This window comes from Scardinius erythrophthalmus, assembly GCF_964197995.2.
Source record: "Scardinius erythrophthalmus genome assembly, chromosome: 18".
In the NCBI taxonomy this organism is placed as follows: Eukaryota; Metazoa; Chordata; class Actinopteri; order Cypriniformes; family Leuciscidae; genus Scardinius; species Scardinius erythrophthalmus.
The window spans coordinates 3,519,283-3,539,168 of NC_138238.1; the positions used below are offsets into that span (position 1 = coordinate 3,519,283).

The following is a 19,886-nucleotide window of genomic DNA, read 5'->3' on the forward strand; positions in this document are numbered from 1 at the left end:
TCATATTCTGGGATGAATATATTCTGGAAATCCTGCCTTTTTTTGTCATGAAGGGAAATAATCTTGTCTCAGATACTAATTTGACTGGAAGGCCTAAATCATGAAGAATGTTTTTCCCCTGCCCTTTTGTATTTATTGCAATGCATATTGTATGTTCAGGGATGACAGATTGATAAGCAGACATGGTATTTATGAGGGGCATCAGACAGGGGGTAATAGTGGAACTGAGTAACAGGGGCCCTTGACGAAGGGGGGGCCCCCACAAAGATATATTGATATATATTGCTGTTGTGAGGGGCCCACCTCTTGGTTCTGTGATCAGGGCCCAACATTTGGTGCTACGCCAGCTGTTTATGACTGGATGTAACTTTTGATACTTTGCTGTAAAATTGGCTCTCCTGACTTTGTCCTATCAGTGTGGCTCTCATGAAAAAAAAAGTCACTGTTAAACTGAAAGTGAAGGAACTACAACTTTTATTCTTTCACTTTGCTCCTGGTCTTTCATACAGTATGTGGTTCGCTTTTAAAAAGTTTTGTAAGGACCGTGTTTACTTTGTACAGCCTCTCTTTATAACTAGAGACTAGAGAATACATAAATAGGCTAAATAAACTATAATTCCCGTGTGATGTTCTCGACTGTTTTATTAAGGATCAAAACAGCACTAGGTCAATTAAATCAGATTTTGTTCATTTCTGACAGTTACTGATGCTTTACTTGACTTTCACATGTTAGATCAAAACATTTTTTTTAAATAGTCCACTTTTTTAAAAGGGGTTTCTAGAGGTCATTTTCAGGGTGTTGATGTGATACACACAAATATACTTTTTTTTAATAATTTTTTCTAAGTTATTCGGCTTTTCCTTATGCAGTTCCGATTAACAAGTGTATTGATTCACATGGACAGAATAAAAAAGGACTCTTATTGTGTTATTCTGTGGAGAATAACACAATAATTATTGTGCCAGATTATCCACCAGATTATCATGATCATACTCGCACTGTTTGTCAGGGTTTAATGCTTGAACTGATTCCCTGTCGCGTGATGCTGAAGGTTTGATCTCAGTGCTGGAGAACCGAATGGATTAAGATGAGCGAGACAGACAGAAGTAATTAGCACTGTTGATCAGGGAATGGATTAACCCCTGAAACCTTTTTTTTCTGAGTGACATTTGAAAACAGTAAAGACTCATATCTCCAAAACTACAGCAAGGAGAGCCAAAAGGTATGTATCGTTTGATAGAATTTTTTTTAGAAAATAAATGTATTACATTTGGTCATTCTCATGCTAAGAAAATGCTAATAGAATACAAGAAATATATATATAAAATTATTATAATTTTACATAGGCCTATCTTTCTTATTTGACAGTCAGTAACTCAGGAAGGGAATAAGGTAGGAGGAAGGATTTTTGTGAAGTTCCCTTCATGTGGGCTGCATTTGGATAGAATTTTCTGGTGATACCATGCATATTGTCAGGATAATAACCAGGAGATCAGAGGTAAGTGGTATAAGTGAAGTTTTATTCACAGATGATCAGAGTGCAAGGTGAGTAAATATTCAAATCAAGTGCAGATTTCGTGAAGTCGAAGTGCGGCAGACAGCAGGTAAGCAAGTTCACTTTAGATGAGCTGATGTCAAGTAGTCACTTGTTCAATAACTTTGTCTCTTCTCTTTCAGATGCAGATAGCAGTAAGCGGATTCGGAGGACATACACTGGAACTCTTGAAGGAGCATAGGATCTCTGACAGCATGGAGTCGGGCAAGGATTCTGAAGACGGAACAACAGGATACGGAGGTTAGTATGTCAGGTAAGTATACATTACATCTTGGAGTCTGAAAGAATCAGCGGCAGCAAAGACAACGGCATGTGAACTGTTCCTGTTGGAGACTTGACAAAGACTGATACCATTGTGAGGGTTTTATAGGTTGGTTGATGAGGTAATTGATGATGAACAGGTGTGTGGAATTAATATTCTGGAGAGAGTGATCTTTGAGTGGTGGACTGAAACGGACTTGATTGATTTCTGACATTACCCCCCCCTCCAGCGTCCGCGCCAGCGGACCTAGGATCTCGACGTCGTGGGGGTCTACCTCGAGGTCTTGGAGCAGGTCTTTCAGGATGTTGTAAATGGAATTCAGTGAGTAGCATGGGGTCGAGGATGTCTCTACGAGGTATCCAACACCTCTCCTCTGGTCCATAGTCCTCCCAGTCGACCAGGTACTCCAACTGACCACCTCGACGTCGGGAATCCAAGATCTCCCTTACAGTGTAGATGGGTTCTTCTTCAATGGGGGGTACTGGAACATTATCATCCTGAACTAGATCTGTAGACGGAACAGGAACAGATGGATGATGGGATTTCAGAAGAGAGACGTGAAATGTAGGGTGGATGCGATACTGGGCCGGTAGACGGAGCTGGTAGGTAACTGGGTTAATTTGTCTTACGATGGGAAATGGACCAATGTACCTTGGACTCAACTTGCGACAGGGTAGTCTCAAACGAATGTCTTTGGTTGAAAGCCAAACCAGTTGTCCAGGTTGATATCCAGGAGAGGTACGACGATGAATGTTTGCAAAGCGTTGTTGACGGTTCAGGGCTTGTTGGAGATGTTGATGAGCTTGATTCCATACCTGCTCACTTTCTTGGAACCAGGCGTTAACTGCAGGGACTTCTGATGGTTCACCGGACCATGGGAACAATGGCGGTTGGTAACCTAGGATACATTGGAATGGTGTGAGATTAGTGGAGGTTTGTCGAAGAGAATTTTGTGCGTATTCTGCCCACACAAGATATCGGCTCCAGAGATGTTGATTGGTGTGGCAGAAGGTACGAAGGAATCGACTGACATCCTGGATCTTCCGTTCCGCTTGACCGTTTGACTGCGGGTGATACCCTGAAGTTAAGCTCACAGTTACATTCATTAAAGCAAAAAAGGCTCGCCACACCTTGGAGATAAACTGCGGTCCCCTGTCCGACACAATATCTTCCGGGATGCCGAAGTTCCGGAAGACGTGCTCCATCATAAGTTCCGCAGTTTCAAATGCAGTAGGTAAGGCTTTCATGGGAATTAACTTGCAAGCCTTAGAAAAACGATCGATGGCCACCAGGATACACGTATTCCCATCTGAGGGAGGAAGGTCAGTTACGAAGTCGACTCCAATGTGTGACCAGGGGCGTTGGGGAACAGGTAAAGGCATCAGTTTTCCAGCTGGCAAGTGTCGGGGATTCTTGTTCATGGCACAGAGAATGCATCCTTGAATAAAGGTCTTGATATCCTGCATCATACTGGGCCACCAGTAACGATTCTGGAGAGTACAACAGGTCTTGTTAACTCCAGGATGACCGGTGCCAACAGAGGAATGTGTTGAAGAAATCAGAGAGGTGCGGAACCTTTCGGGTACATAAAGCTTACCAGCTGGACACTCTGGAGGATTGGGTTGATGTTGAGACCATTCAACTAGCTGTTCATTTAGATCCCACTGAATGGGGTTGACAAACATCTTTTCAGGTAAGATATTTTCAGGTTCTTCATTGGAAATTTCAGGGGCATGGAGCCGAGACAAGGCATCAGCACGGACATTCTTCGAACCAGGGCGATAGGAGATCTGGAAATGGAAGCGAGCAAAAAAGAGTGCCCATCTGGCCTGGCGCGGATTAAGTCTCTTAGCTTCCTTCAAGTATTGAAGATTCTTGTGATCTGTGAGTACCAAAAATGGACGCTTAGCTCCCTCTAACCAATGCCTCCACTCTTCTAAAGCAAGCTTCACCGCCAAGAGTTCCCGATTGCCAATGTCGTAGTTGATCTCTGCAGGGGATAACTTGCGGGAGAAGAATGCACAAGGCATAGGTTTGGATGACGAAGCAGAATATTGTGAAAGAACAGCCCCTACTCCCGTAGTAGAAGCATCAACTTCGACAATAAACCTTTCTTCAGGATTTGGGTGTTGGAGTAATGGAGCTGTAGTGAAAGCTGTCTTTAGTGACTGAAAAGCATACTCGGCTTCAGAAGTCCAGAGTAGCATCTTGGGTTTTCCTTTGAGGAGAGAGGTCAGAGGAGCAGTTAGCATGCTGTACTGGTGAATAAATCTCCGATAGAAATTGGCAAATCCTAGAAATCGTTGTAATTCCTTTACTGTCTGTGGAGTGTTCCAGGAAGTAATGGCTCTGGTTTTACGATCATCCATTTCTACTCCTCTTTCACTGAGATGGTAACCGAGGAACTCAACTGACGTTTGATGGAACGAACACTTCTCTGCTTTCAGGAACAAGGAGAATTCACGTAGTCGTTGGAGTACTCGAGAGACATGTCGTTGATGTTCCACTGGGTTTCTGGAGAAGATTAGGATATCGTCAATGTAGATTATTACAAAATGATTCAGGTAGTCTCGGAACACTTCATCCATGAAACTTTGGAAGACTGAAGGGGCGTTTACCAGGCCATAAGGCATAACGAGGTACTCATAGTGTCCCGCTGGTGTGATGAATGCGGTCTTCCACTCGTCGCCCTCTCGGATTCTGATGAGATTATATGCACTTCTTAAATCTAGTTTGGTGAATATCTTGGCTTCTCGGAGTTGCTCAAGAGAAGAGGGAACCAATGGGAGTGGATAACTGAACTTCACAGTTATTTTGTTCAAGGCTCTATAGTCTATACATGGCCGTAAACCACCATCCTTTTTAGGGACAAAGAAAAAGCTGGCAGCGGCAGGTGACGTGGAGGACCGTATGTAACCCTGTTTCAAAGCCTCTTCAACGTACTGTTGCATAGCCTCTTGTTCCGGAATTGACAGAGAGTAGATTCGACCCTTGGGGATGGATTCCCCGGGAACCAGATTGATGGCACAATCCCAAGGTCGATGAGGTGGTAACTTGGAAGCTTCGACAGGATTAAATACATCGGAGTATTCAGAATAGCAAGAAGGAATGGACACAGACAGATTTTCTATGGGACTTTCAATGGAAGTTGAATTCACTGGACAGGAGTCTGGTAAGTCAACATCATTCGAGTCTGATAATTCGACGTCCGTGGAAGCACACCGGCAACCCCATTTCAATACCTTGCCTGACTTCCAGTCGATGTTAGGTTGATGTCGTATGAGCCATGGACGTCCAAGGATAATATCAGTCTGGCTATTCTCAAGTATGAGAGGTTCAAAAAGCTCATGGTGTGTTTCTTCTACACAGAGTAGGATAGGTTTAATCTGAGAAGTTACGTACCCCTTATTGATGGTTTCACCAGTTACTGCATGGATGGAGTAAGGCTTGATGGTGGTACACTTTTGGAGTTGGAGCTTCTGACAGAGCTGTCCGGAGATGAAATCTCCTGCCGACCCGGAATCCACAATGGCTGTGGCAGAGATATGGAAGTTAGTGGATTTTAGAATCACTGATATCGTTAACGGAGCTGATACAGAAACGGACATTAGCACTGGACTCACAAGCATTCTAGGAGGTCGTGTAGGGCATGAACGAAGGAAATGTCCTCCCATTCCACAGTAAAGACATAATCTTAACTCTCTACGTCGAGAACGTTCTGTTTGAGACAGTCGATAAGTATCTACCTGCATCTTCTCTACAGTTGGGCTGGAGGAACTTTCAGCAGCATTTTGAGGAGGTGAAAAAATGGGTTGTTGAACTTCGCGATAGCAGCCTTGAGATCTTTGATGCACACGGAGGGCTTGTTGTATGAATTTCTCAAGTCCCATGTTGTCATCATAAATCGCGAGTTGGAGGCGAAGAGCAGGATTCAAACCACGTCGATAAACAGAGATGAGAGCCTTCTCGTTCCACCCACTTGCAGCAGCCAAAGTACGAAATTCCAGTGAATAATCGGAGACTGACTTTTTGCCCTGATACAATTGTAACAGTTTATCACTGATGGATGAATCTTCCACTGGGCGTCCGAAAACTTCCTTGAAATGATTTACGAATTCTTGTACCGAAGAAGTAACAGTAGTTTCTTGCAGCCATAACGTTTCAGCCCATCGTAATGAAGCTCCTGATAATTGTTGAATAATAAAAGCAACCTTCGATTTTTCAGTGGGATACAACTGGGTTTGTTGTTCCAGAGCCAGTGAGCACTGCAATAGGAACCCGTTGCAATCCTCCGCCCGGCCGGAGAACGGCGCTGGACGAGAAGTGGAACTTGCGATGCAAACCAGAGAGGAAGCGGAGTTTGCGGAAGCATCGGGTACGGGCTGACTGGGATTCACAGCGGCGGCGATGGGTTGTGCAGGATTGTCAATATCGATGCCAAACTCCATTGCACTGTTACTTCTCTGTTGTTGATGGTCAAGTCTTCTGTCAGGATAATAACCAGGAGATCAGAGGTAAGTGGTATAAGTGAAGTTTTATTCACAGATGATCAGAGTGCAAGGTGAGTAAATATTCAAATCAAGTGCAGATTTCGTGAAGTCGAAGTGCGGCAGACAGCAGGTAAGCAAGTTCACTTTAGATGAGCTGATGTCAAGTAGTCACTTGTTCAATAACTTTGTCTCTTCTCTTTCAGATGCAGATAGCAGTAAGCGGATTCGGAGGACATACACTGGAACTCTTGAAGGAGCATAGGATCTCTGACAGCATGGAGTCGGGCAAGGATTCTGAAGACGGAACAACAGGATACGGAGGTTAGTATGTCAGGTAAGTATACATTACATCTTGGAGTCTGAAAGAATCAGCGGCAGCAAAGACAACGGCATGTGAACTGTTCCTGTTGGAGACTTGACAAAGACTGATACCATTGTGAGGGTTTTATAGGTTGGTTGATGAGGTAATTGATGATGAACAGGTGTGTGGAATTAATATTCTGGAGAGAGTGATCTTTGAGTGGTGGACTGAAACGGACTTGATTGATTTCTGACACATATAAAGTAGTAGGCTTATCAAAAGTATTATTTTTAATTGCAATGCATATTTGTTAACTATGCAGGTTTAAGGTTTAACCATGGATAACATGACCCCCCTGTAGAGTTTAGACAAATCCATGCCCAGGTCACAATCGTCCCGCAGCGATTATATTACAAAACAATGATTCCACAGCATTTCAAATGCATGTTTACTGTGAAAGTCTCCCTTATAGGCACAACAGTTGTGTCTTGTATTGTTTGTAATGATGGAAAATATTAGACAAACTGCATGCATTCATTCTTTGACACATGGTTTAACGACTGCATGTGATGCAATTTATTAAAAACCCGTTTAACTTTGATGAGGGAGAGATTGACAGGTTCTTTATTGGTGGATAAGGTTTCCTCCATTGAGTTTAATGCCTTACAAAGAAGAAATATTTCCCTGTTCATTTGTGCAATAGTAAAGGGAAACAACAACACCGCCTTGACTCTTTGAATGGCAGTCATGCGTATTACTATTGTGATATCTATTTTTCTTAATAGGCTGCTGCCACCACCTTTCATTATTTTAGCCAGTCTGGCACCAGAAGACAACACACACCACCACAACTTCAATCAAAATATGCAGTTTTATTAACAGAGAGGACTACAAGGACAGGCTAAACACAACCTACACAGAGCACTACATGAACTAACTCACTTCATTGGTGACAAACCCCAGAATCAATTAAAGATAGTGCACTTCAAACTCATTTAAGGGCGCTTTCACACTTGGTTCGATTGCCCGGCCCCTGGCCCCCGGCCCCCTATGGACTGTGTTCACATTATATTATTTGTATCCAAACCGCGGTACACTTGCAGCACGTAATCGTGTTGTTTGGTAACCGCCATGAATGAAAAGGCATCAAAATGGATAGAATTGCTCACTTCACATTTGTTGTTCTTTTTTTAATCTTTGGTTTTGTTTTTAAAGAAAAGATGCAGAAACACACTTGCGTCTGTCTGCCGCAAAAGTACTAAAATCGCTCCAAAGACAGCAGGCTGTCCGCTGAAGACAATATTTGCAGAGGCAAGCAGAACGCTTTTCTTCAAGGTAAGTGTAGCTACACACACACACACGCACCACATTATACGTCATCAATAGCGGTTCATTCCGGGGATTTGGTACGATTGCGTTCATATCAGCAGCGAACCGTACTGGAGTTCACATGAACCGTACCCCAGACCACCATTTTTAAGCGGACTCGAGTAACGCCTCTTTTTTCTGAGGAGGCTAAGGAGAGCTAACCTTCCGCAGAAGCAGCTGGTCAATTTCTATAGATGTACTATAGAGAGCATACTAACAAATTGTATGACAGCCTGGTATAGCAGCTGTACTAAAGCTGACAAAAAAACCCTGCAACAGGTTGTTAAAACAGCACAGAAGATTGTAGGCATTGAACTGCCATCACTGGATCACCTTCACAACACTCGCTGTTTGAGAAGGGCTAACACCATTATTAAGGACGTCACACACCCTTGTCATAGCCTGTTCCAGCTTCTTCCATCGGGCAGGCGTTTTCGGTCAACCCGCCTCCGTACAAACAGACTAAAAAACAGTTTTTTTCCGACAGCAATAACACTGTTGAACTGTGATACTACCATGTTGGACAATATTTAGCAACTGTTGATAATATGACATTTCTGAGTGCAATAACAATTCTTGCTGCTATATAGGTATGCAATAATATTAGTATTAGTACCATTGTATTTATTATGGACATGCCAATTAACAAATATCAAGAATATATTTGAAATGTTTATTATGAGACAGTTTCTTAGCTTTTATATTGTATTTATTATTGTTAAGCTTACTAATATATTTATTAACTATTCTATTTTATCATGCATTTATTTATCAAATGCATTGTTAACTACTTGTGTTGTTTTTATTTTAAATGAAATTTACTTTTTCCTTTTAAATGCGCCGTGGGGATGTCGCAAATGTAATTTCATTGTTTCATACAATGACAATAAAGTACTTCACTTCACTTCACTTCAATGTTCTCGGGTGCGCACCAAAAGTGCTAGGCTCTGTCCCAAATGGCACATCTGGACTCGTGGACTTCCTCAGAGTCCACACTTTGGTGACATCATGTAGTGCAGACCTATAGGGCCCTTGGCAGGAGTCCACGAGGGCGCATTGAGAGGTATTTTTGGGACAGACTGGATCGTCGTGTCGTCCTCGCCTTGTGGTGGCGTGGAATTCAGAGGGGAATCTCTGATGCGTGTTGAGACATAGGTCGGATGTCCAGATATCAGATCTGTATCTGATTTATAACCACATTTGGAAGTGGCTCAGATCGGATGGCAAAAAATTGGATCTCGTGCGGATTTTTGTGTTTTCCACGTGTGCAACAAATTCCGATCTGTGTCAGATGTGAGTAAACGATCTGATTTTTTGTGCCAGTGTAAACGCAGCCTCACGGCGCTGATCCACTTGTCCGACACGACTGTCGCGTGGTGTCGCGACGCCTCCCCACATTGGTATGTTGATGGGCGTTAACCGCTATGGGCGTGGTTTTGACCGAGCGGGAAATGTAGCCTATTAGAACAGAGGACCTGCGAGAGACTTCCCTCCGTCTCCATATGCTCTACTTCTATTGGATAGACGCGTCGCGTCTAACGGAATTAATTTGCATAAAGATGGGCATCGGCCAGCTTTTTGACGCGCAGCATTTTTTCAAATGAAGCGCCGCCTTCCCGGAATGCTTTGCAGTGCGACAAAGTCGCTTGACGTCACCCATAGGAATATAGTGGAGCGCGGCGCGACAGAAGTGTCGCACGGACAAGTGAATCAGCGCCGTCAGTCTGTTCTTGCAAAGATGGCTCATGGCTTATCACTTTGTGCCAAGTTTCATGAGAGAATTGTCAAACAATTAAAAAAATCACAAACAATTTGTCTTTCACCATCTACCATTCATAATACTGTGAAAAGATTTGGGGAATCCAGTCTGTGTAGGGCACTGCATGAGAAAGCGTCATGCTACTCTGATAAATACAGCCACATGTGCTCAAGAGTAGCCTACTTTGGAAAACCGTTTTCACTTAACACAGTCTGACACTGCATCAAGAAAAGCCACTCGAATCTCAAATTTACAAAAAAAAACAAAAAAAAACTGGTGGAAATATATGAATAAAAATGATGTTTATTAAGCCAGCGCACATACCTGTATCCTGTTTTCGGTCTAAGTCCATAGTAATCGATTGTCGAGTTCACCCGCATAGGTTTAGTTACCTATGATCACACGCGTGAACTCGACAATCGAACCGAAGTTCTCCTTTAACAGAATACAAGAAGCTGTTAAATAGTCATTATATAGCTATAAAAAAACTTGCTGCTGTTTTTGTCATACGCATTACTGTCTATAATCAAGCGACACGCTTCAACTTTACTTTTGATGTGTAAAGTGACAAATTAGATCTATTGATGTAAGCTGATGTAAACTTTCAGATTCCTGTACGCTGTGCTGATGTTTAAAATTCAATAAATGTTTGCAATTGCGTTTATTTTCCATCTGCTAACAGTGGTTTAATATCTGTTCACAGAGCCCAGTAAACCAGAACCTGACACTGAAGATCCTGGTAAGAAAGGTAATATATTTTATTATACCACAGGACTGTTGAATGCTTGATACTGATTGGTTGACGAATGTCAAGGTGTGAATTGTGAAATTATTTGCCAGTAAACACTCAACTATTACTTTCTATTATATATTTTTTTTTTTCCTGAGTATGATTTCAGGTTACTTACACAACACAGAAATATGCTATATAGTTGTTTGAACGTTATGTTTCTGTATAGAGTACATTTAGATATGTGTACAGCTGCAGAAATATATTGTGAAGTCTGTGACAGTAACAGTGTTCTTACAGCATTTGAATGCATCAAAAGAGATTACTGAATATTCTTAATTTTATTATAAATCATATTAAACAGGTCGTGGATCTACAGCCCGTATCGTCACTGGTGCTGGTGTAGGCTGTTCCTTCGTCATCATGATGGCAATATTTAGCTTGAAGAGGTTCAAACACAACAACCCTTCTGGATTCAGATGAAATATGAAAGAGGAGCTTCTGCAGAACCAACAATGATGACAGTAAATGTTCAGAGTGAAACTAAATGAAAGCAGAGAGTTTTTTGTTTTTCATTTAAAGATCATTCAAGTTATAATGTTCAGTTTCATTTTACAATGATAGATCAATATATATTGCTCAGACCAATTAATCAGCCAATATTTGGCCATGTTGAGATAATCTGCATCAGATAATAATTCTGCTTTTGTGTTTTCAAATACTTCAATAATTTGAGTAAAATATTTGTATTTTAGCAGTTTTGAGTGTCATATATCCACATTGTATATGCCATTGCATTTGCCCATTGATTGTATTTTTTAAAAAGTTTCATGATACCATGCATATAAAGTAGTAAGCTTATCAAAAGTTAAAGCATTAGGAACCAAGGTAGCCTTTTTGTTTAGCACTTACACCTGGAAGGATTTTTTTATATTGTTGTTTCTCCGTGAGGAATATCTCATGATCGTGATCATTCTCACTACATGAGGTGTCTATTTAAATTTTTTAAACTATATGATGCATGATAGAAACGTTTTATGTCACAGTTTCTCCCGGAGCTCATTATAATTTGTTGTTTTATTTAACATATATTATTATTAGTTAGTTTTACAATGCATATTTGTTAACTTTGCAGGTTTAAGGTTTAACCATGGATAACATGACCCCCCTTTAGAGTTTAGACAAATCCATGCCCAGGTCACAATCGTCCCGCAGCGATTATATTACAAAACAATGATTCCATAGCATTTCAAATGCATGTTTACTGTGAAAGTCTCCCTTATAGGCACAACAGTTGTGTCTTGTATTGTTTGTAATGATGGAAAATATTAGACAAACTGCATGCATTCATTCTTTGACACATGGTTTAACGACTGCATGTGATGCAATTTATTAAAAACCCGTTTAACTTTGATGAGGGAGAGATTGACAGGTTCTTTGTTGGTGAATAAGGTTTCCTCCATTAAGGTTAATGCCTTACAAAGAAGAAAAATTTCCCTGTTGTGTTTGTTCATTTGTGCAATAGTAAAGGGAAACAACAACACAGCCTTGACTCTTTGAATGGCAGTCATGCATATTACTATTAAAGTATTGAAGAGTAGAGCCATTAAGTCCAAGTTACTAAAATCCTTGACATATTAAACCGAGAAATAATAAGCAACGATTCTGATTGGTAGTTGGCTATATTCACTGGGAGGATGACTTTGTCCTGTGAGCAACGAGTCATTTTGAAAGTGAAAGTAATAGCCTGTATTTATACACTGGTGATCGCTGTAGAGAGAGTCAGAGTGAATGAACTCACGCTGAAGACACACAGACCAGAGGTGAGCAATAACTCTCTCTTTAACAGGAAAATAATATCCTTTATATTTATTAATCCATACACTACACTGTAAAAACTAAAGGAGCCTCAAGTATCCTGTCGGATACTCAAGGAACTTCAAAATGTAATTTTGGTGCCTCAAAGCTCTTTTTCCTATAGTAGGGTTACTGGAGGACCATTGACAATCTTTGAGGTTCTTGCTGGAACTTATGGGATCCTTTAAGCACTTTGTATTTACTTCAGAGGTTCTGGAGTCACCTTTTCATTACCATGAGACCTCGAAGTGCTTTGGGGGAAAATAGAGGAACCTGAATGCGATAAAAGGGTTATTGGAAGATCTTTTAACATTCAAGTGGTTCCTGGAAGATCTCTTATGTTAAAGCCAGCATCTGGAGGAACCCAGTGGTTCAGTGAGGCCCGAATTAGATTATTATTCTATTATTATTATTATTATCCTATTATTATTATTATTATAGGCTACTTAAGTTTGATTCAGAATACATACCCAGGTGAAAAAGACGTACTATTAAATGTATTAAAAATGTACTTGAGTGTGTTTTTAGTAGACCTACAATACAAATATAGCCTACTTTAATGCATTTTTTTATTATTATTATTATAGGCAAGTTTGATTCAGTATACATACCCAGGTGAAAAAGATGTACTATTAAATGTATTAAAAATGTACTTGAGTGTGTTTTTAGTAGACCTACAATACAAATATACTTTAATGCATTTTTAATACATTTAACAGTAACTATAGTCTTTTTCACTTGGGTAGCTTACATATATTTAGTATAGGCCTATTTTATTAAGTCATTTAAACCTTAAACAACAACACTAAATAATAATAATATTATATGAAGAATAAGAAGCAGGAGGAGAAAAGTATTATTCTGTCACGAAACTGCTGCTATTCCTCTGCTGTCGTCGCTTCAGTGATGCTCGCGCTGCTCGCGCGCAACAAAGCTCAGCTGATCGTCATCAGAAAGTAACGGCTCCTCTCATCAAAGCTTCCGCCGTTTGTTCGGCTCTCCGTTACAAGGTTTGTAAACTCGCCAAATAAATATAAATACAGAGTCTACTCACTATTCAAACACACACATATATCTAAACTAAATTTATTATACATTACTACGTTTTTACAGTGTTTACCACTCGTTTATTGCACAGTATCTGGTATGAAGGTTTTAGCCGCGATGCTAACTACGTTGATCTAATGAACAAATGGAAATGATTGACTTATTGTCTTACATTGATTTAGTCATTCAATTCAACATATTTTGTACAACTGTGTCTTCAAATTGCTGATATAGCCTAACTAATTTAGAAAATTCTCTGATTCTTGGCGTTTGTTATGAATAACAAAAACAGGTTATAGTTTGGTCTGTTTTTGTTTAGCCTAACTTTACTACAGGTGCCCTCATTCTCTCAAATACCATTTTAAAGCCATTTACTGGTCAATAAATATTATGTTGTGAATAATCAGCTTTGTTCTTTTGTTTCCCCAGAACAACCATTACATTTCTAAAATAATCTGAACATTTCAGTGGCAACATTGAATTACAGAAAGTTACCTGCACCACATGCTGTACTTTATTACTATGAACTTTCTCTGTGTGAAATTGTATTGTTTGACTGTGTACTTGTGTTTTTTAATCAGTTACTCTCTGAAAATCTTTTCTCATGATCTCAAATCTCATTCATGTTACTCAGAAAAATAATATCACAGGTTTGATTCACAAAAAATGCTATAGACATTTTAACTCTGAATTATAACTTCAAGTTTAGTCTTTTTCAACAAACAAAAAAATTAATAAATAGGAAAAAGCTATTGAGAGTGAGGAGTTGTCGTCACGGTATAGAGCCCCTCCCCCGATCCGCCATGTTGGCAGGATTCCAGCGGCAAAACATCATTGTTTACGTGTGTTGTTAACTCGGTAGTAGAGGAGGTTTTCGCAATTCCGCACTGTTTTACCATGCCTGGAAGTAAAAACTGCTCCAGTGTTTGTCACAAGAAGCCAAGCGCCGACATTAGGCATTTCTCAATAGCAAGTACGCAAAGTTTGGACTTAAATGCCAAGTCCAGCTCAGGAGAATGACTCCCGAGGACGCGCGTCACTCAGCTCGCTCTGCTACTCCGGTTATCTCTGTATGTACATTTTAGGCAACAATAAAACGAAATATGTTATAAAACACTACACTGCCTCTTTTCGTTTTCATTTAAAGAAATCTTAAACATTACACAAATGTGGTTCAGGCAACGCATATTTATTATATTCACTACACGTAACGTTAGCATATTTATAACAAAACTTTTTTTAAAAAATTGTTATATTTAAATTGTTCTTTTCGTTTAAATTTTAAAAATATTAAACTTATTAATATGGTTCAGGCAATATATTATGTGCATTTGTACTCTGATCATGACTGTAATAAAATAAAATAAAAATACAAAACTAAACCCTGTCTCTTTTTGTTGAATTTCAGTTTTATCAATAATAGTCATTATAAAAGTAGCCTATAAGTAAAAAGTACAAGAAGCTATACAATAAGAAATAAAGCAAACGATTCAGTCAAACATACAAAGTCAGCGCTCTAGTCTAACATTACAACAACGGTAAAGTTAAATAGCCTAAATATAAAGTTATGAAATTTCACTTAGCCCTCAGTTTGGCCAGGGAACAAGATTCAAGACCAAAGATCGCCCGTTAGGTCAACACAAGACAAATTATATCTCATGTTATCTTCTCTAAATACCGCTGTTTTGCGCTTGGTGTGAGCTTGTTCCTGTAAGGTCCCTTTTCTTTCGCCTTATCTTTTTGCATTGCTTTACTTTCTTCCTTTTCTTTTTCGTATTCGTAGATCAGTCTGTGTCCCGCTGAAATAATAAATAGCCTAATAATAATAGCCTAATAAATGCGCAAAAATGAAAGAGCTCTGGAATGTTTAGTCGCGCTTCTGTGTAGTTCTGAAGGCGTTGCCCCTGGCAACCGATAGCGTCTCCTTCCATCATGGCCGACAGGCTCAGACCCCGCCCAAATCAACCCAAGTCGGCACGTGACTCCTCACTCTCAATTAGGCTTCAGAAGACTTGCAACACAACCCATAACACATGAGTTGTGAACTCATTGATTATTTTTAGGATCTTTTCTGGGACATTTTTGGAGCTTAACCATTTTTACATAAATTGTTGCATTGAATTGAACTAGACAAGTGTGCATAAGAATGGTTTCATGAATGATTTACACAATTGTTTTCTGCTTGTGTTTCATGCAGTGTCAGCGAGGGGTTGCATTATGCCTGAGATCTGCTTTTGGGTTCCACAGACAGAAAGTCAAACAGGTTTGGAACGTCACAAGGCTGAGGAAATTATTTAAATTTCACAACTATCACTTTAATAACATTACTAACAGTAAATTTTGTACTTTGCAGGGATCTCGGAAAGCTGAAATACAAGTTTGATCAAGAATAAAAATCCTCCTGTAGACCTGAAAATCACTGAAGTGCCTGGACCATCCACCAGAAAAGAGGAAAAACAAACGGAAAACGATGCTGTACCTTTTCACTTTTCTAACTCGTTAAGTACCTCACACCAACTTGGTCCCATAGTGACATTTTTGACCACAAACGAAATTGCTGATCGTGTGAATTCATATTGAAATGACTGAATTCACCAGTGAACATTCACAGAACAACAGATCATTTTACTGCACCTTAACTCTGTTTCGGGTCGAAGCCTCTACTTCCTCTATCTTTCATGAGAATACTCAACAACCATTTATGAACACTGTTGATTCAAGTCACACATTTAAGCTTTTCAAAAGCCATAGTGTACATTACAGTCTCCAGTCTAACGGCATCCCAGACTTAAACATTTTATGATTCAAAATAGCTGAATAACTAACCATCAGAGATTTCAGTATAGAGATAAAGGTTACAGCACAATGAGTGTATATTAGCACTGTTGTTTGTTTTTGGCATCTGATAGAGCTTTTGGACTTGGAAACAGTGATGTCAGACTAACCATCGGACTGAAACACAAATGTTTTAAAGTTAAGTATGATGGACATTTTTAATTAGTTCAAATGTAATTTTTTTACATTGATTTATTTAGTGGAACATATGTGTTTCCATGCATTTTGTTGAGATGTCTTTTCTTGTTTATCTATTGTATATACATGGTTGATTATTCATGTTGCTTATGTATTATACTATTTTTTTGTGTAGTCATTGATATTAATCTGTAGTTAGCTTTTTTCCCCATGTGCATGGAAGTGTATGTATAAAAATGAATATCAAATATGTAATAAACAATTCTTATTTTGTATTTGGTTCAATTTGTTTATTATAATAGAAGTCAAAGGTAACCATAGTAATAACATGAAATTAAATATTTAAAAAAAAAATGAAATTTGGTTCCTGGAGGCACCCACAGTGGTTCCACACAGTGCCTAATATAAGAGTTCCTCAGGAAACTTGTGTGGTTCCTCAGAGAACCGGCCCTTTTTAAAGGGTGCCTAGAGGATCTTCAGACGGTTCCGCCGGTGTGGCAAAGTGAAGAACCCCAAAAGGTTCCTCCAGGCACCTTTTATTTTTACAGTGTATGCTCAAATCATGGCAGACTTGTTGTTTTTGGTTGATCTATTCCTAATGGACTTGGTTTAATCCAAGCAAACTTTTGCTGATAAATTCTGATGTTTCAGTAAATTGTCTTAATCTACTATTTAAGCTCTAGCACTTCCTTATTAGTCCTAGTTGTTTAAGTTTCACTCTTTATGCAACTTAATGTATTTTTTTTCTATTGCAGAATCAAAAGCATGAATGCTGTAAATGCAGTGCAACTGTTCATTCTGGTTTGGACTTGTATTGCTGTCTGTCAAGCTGATGGTAAGAGAATAAACTTTCCCTGAAAGAGTGTGTGAGAATTTTAAGAAAGGACTAAATTCTAAAATAATGGAACATGTTTTGGTTCATATATACACACAAAAAAATTATAATAAAGATCCACAATATTCAGTGGAAGTGAGTCTGATTTTCTTATTAAAGTTACAGACATTTTTATTATTGTTCAGTTGCTGTATTATATGATATACTCTGTTATTTTTCAGATGACATCAGTGTAAGCTGTGAGGATGTGACTGGAACTGTGAGGAAAGAAGTAACTCTCACCTGCAGCGTCTCTCTGAATAACTCTGAATGCTGCATTTTATTGTATAAGTTTCAATACCCTGAGAAAAATAATGACTCCTCAATCTGTAGAGAAGAGTTTCCTCACTCCTGTGAACAGAGAAACAGCTTCACATGCAGCTTCAGTCCAACTACAGCAATGACAGGAAAATTCAGATTCTTTTTGCAAATAAAGGGTGGAATTAAAAGAACTGAATTCACTGTGAACATTACAGGTACAGTATATAATACTGCTGTTCATAATTCAATAAATGTTTGCAACTGTACTTTCATTTTCAATCTACTAACAGTGGTTTAAAATCTGCCATTATAGATATTGATTAATGAGCTCCAGATTAATTATGGAACACAGAAAACTGCTCGTTAGTCTCTTTTGGTTTTGATAAATGGTTTTAAACAATGTCATAAAACATTTTAAATGTACTTTTCCAGAAGAACCTGTCATGGATAAATCAGAAACATCTCAACATGAAAAAGCAGAAGGTTGTGGATTTAAAGTTGCTGTCATTGCTGCTGTTGTAAGCTGTTTTATCATCGTCATTATGCCAATCATTTACAAAATGAAACAGAAGAGGATGTGTCTGGACAACAATACAGAAAATGTGATCAATGTCACTGACTCAGCTGTATGAAAACACTGAGTTTTGTTTGACTTTTAATGAAAGACAAACTTTATAGGAACTCCATAAACTATATTTGTACATACTATCTGTTAAACCTCAAACTACTGAACTCTGATTTCTGTGAAATATTGGTATATTATTGATCTCTTTGATCAGTGTGTGTGTGTGGCCTTAATGAACTTAAGCCTGTGTGAACATGCAGGTAAAGAAGCAAAACTGCGTTTCCTTTTTTTTTTCCTTTATTTTTTCACATTCAAAGAATGTATATAATGAATGTTCATTTTGTATTTGGTTTGTATGGAAATTTATTTTTTACTGTTATTATTCTATAGAAAAAAATACTACAATTTTTACAATACATGCAATTTTCTAATGATGTAAACCGTGTTGTATTGCACAGCATGTTTTACTGTTTTAAAAACCAATGGAATGGGGAAACACTTGTGTTTCTCTCTAAAGATGAATATCTTAAACCTCATGGACAAGTTGTACCAGTGAGTGGGTGAGATTCATTTTCTGAGAAATGAATTACTGTTCTGAGAAAGTGAGAAGAAGAAAGACTTTACGCAATACTTAAATTAAAATGTGTGTAGCATCAGTTATTTGAATATAACATAACTGTTGCAATGCATTATAGCAGAGTCATATATTACATACATATATGAAACTATATTTTTATTTAAGCAGCACCTGAATGTACATAAACAGCATGAAATTCTTCTTCTCTCATTTGCATCTTGTGTCTTGTTTGTTCTGAGGTGAATATATGCATCATTTCTGTTGTTGGTTGAGTGTCGTCTGATGACTCTTGGTGGAGGATTGCTGCTTGTTTAAGCTTGTTATAATTGTAAATGAGGACAAAACTGAAATTGTTATAGACTCAAAGTGAAGGAAACACTAAGATGTTTTGTTTACTTATTATTTCTCTGACGTTTCTTTATTCTTTCACTTTGTTCCTGGTCTTTCATACAGTATGTGGTTCGCTTGTAAAAAGTTCTGTAAGGACCGTGTTTGTACATGATGGCCTAGAATACAGAAATAAATAACAGACTAATGAAATGCACTTGATTCTTGATTGTGTTTTAGGTAATAATACAGCACAGGTCAATTTGTTAAATAGTTTCAGAATTGTTCATTTGACAGTAGTAGGCTACTTGATTTCTACGTGAATAATTAAATCCCTTTTTTTAATTATAGGTCATTTTTAATTTATAGATCATTTTAAGGGTGTTTAGTAAATGCACTGACGCCTCAGACTAGACACAGCTCATACCAACTCTGATTATCAATATCATACTCATGATTAGGCCTATTTATTAGCTAACTTTTAAGCTTGGACTGATTCCCTGTCGAGTGATGCTGAAGGTTTGAACTCAGTGTAGGAGAATGAATGGGAAAAAATGGATGAGACATACAGAAATATTTAGCATTAAGATGTAATGAGAATTAGCCATTTTTAAATGCATGTTTATTACAATGAAAGTCTAAAGCATCATGGGAAGCACCACGCTTGAGGCACAACTGGTACATTGTATTGTTTGTTATGATGGAAAATTTTATACAAACTGCAGTTGGACTTAAACCAGTTAAACGACTGCATGTAGAGGTGATGCAATTCATTAAAAACCCTGTTTACCTTTGATGAGGGAGAGATTTTACGATGACAGGTCCTTTCATGGGTGGTTTACGTTTAGTATTCTGCATTTAGAGTGAGCATTAGAGAGAGTAGGAGTAAATGAACTCACACGCTGAAGACATACCAGAGGTGAGCAATAACTCTCTCTT

General features: G+C 38.7%; 2 long non-coding RNA genes across 5 annotated transcripts; both read left to right on the forward strand.

The window, feature by feature from the left end:
- The first annotated feature begins 971 nt into the window (after positions 1 to 971).
- On the forward strand, positions 972 to 11,998 carry LOC308706622. 3 transcript variants are annotated; one of them, XR_014032058.1, is made up of 5 exons: positions 6,153 to 6,332; positions 6,512 to 6,629; positions 7,825 to 7,944; positions 10,440 to 10,484; positions 10,831 to 11,998. It is a non-coding gene; the product is annotated as an uncharacterized lncRNA (long non-coding RNA). The 3 variants fall into 3 exon arrangements; XR_014032057.1 differs by lacking the exons at positions 6,153 to 6,332; positions 6,512 to 6,629 and adding an exon at positions 972 to 1,223; XR_014032059.1 differs by lacking the exons at positions 6,153 to 6,332; positions 6,512 to 6,629 and having other exon boundaries at positions 7,017 to 7,944.
- Positions 11,999 to 12,245: 247 nt separating this feature from the next.
- LOC308706444 lies at positions 12,246 to 19,157 on the forward strand. Of its 2 annotated transcripts, XR_014032035.1 has the most exons (5): positions 12,246 to 12,289; positions 15,568 to 15,633; positions 15,724 to 17,178; positions 17,400 to 17,693; positions 17,911 to 19,157. It is a non-coding gene; the product is annotated as an uncharacterized lncRNA (long non-coding RNA). The 2 variants fall into 2 exon arrangements; XR_014032036.1 differs by lacking the exons at positions 12,246 to 12,289; positions 17,400 to 17,693; positions 17,911 to 19,157 and having other exon boundaries at positions 15,526 to 15,633; positions 15,724 to 16,616.
- Positions 19,158 to 19,886: the final 729 nt, after the last annotated feature.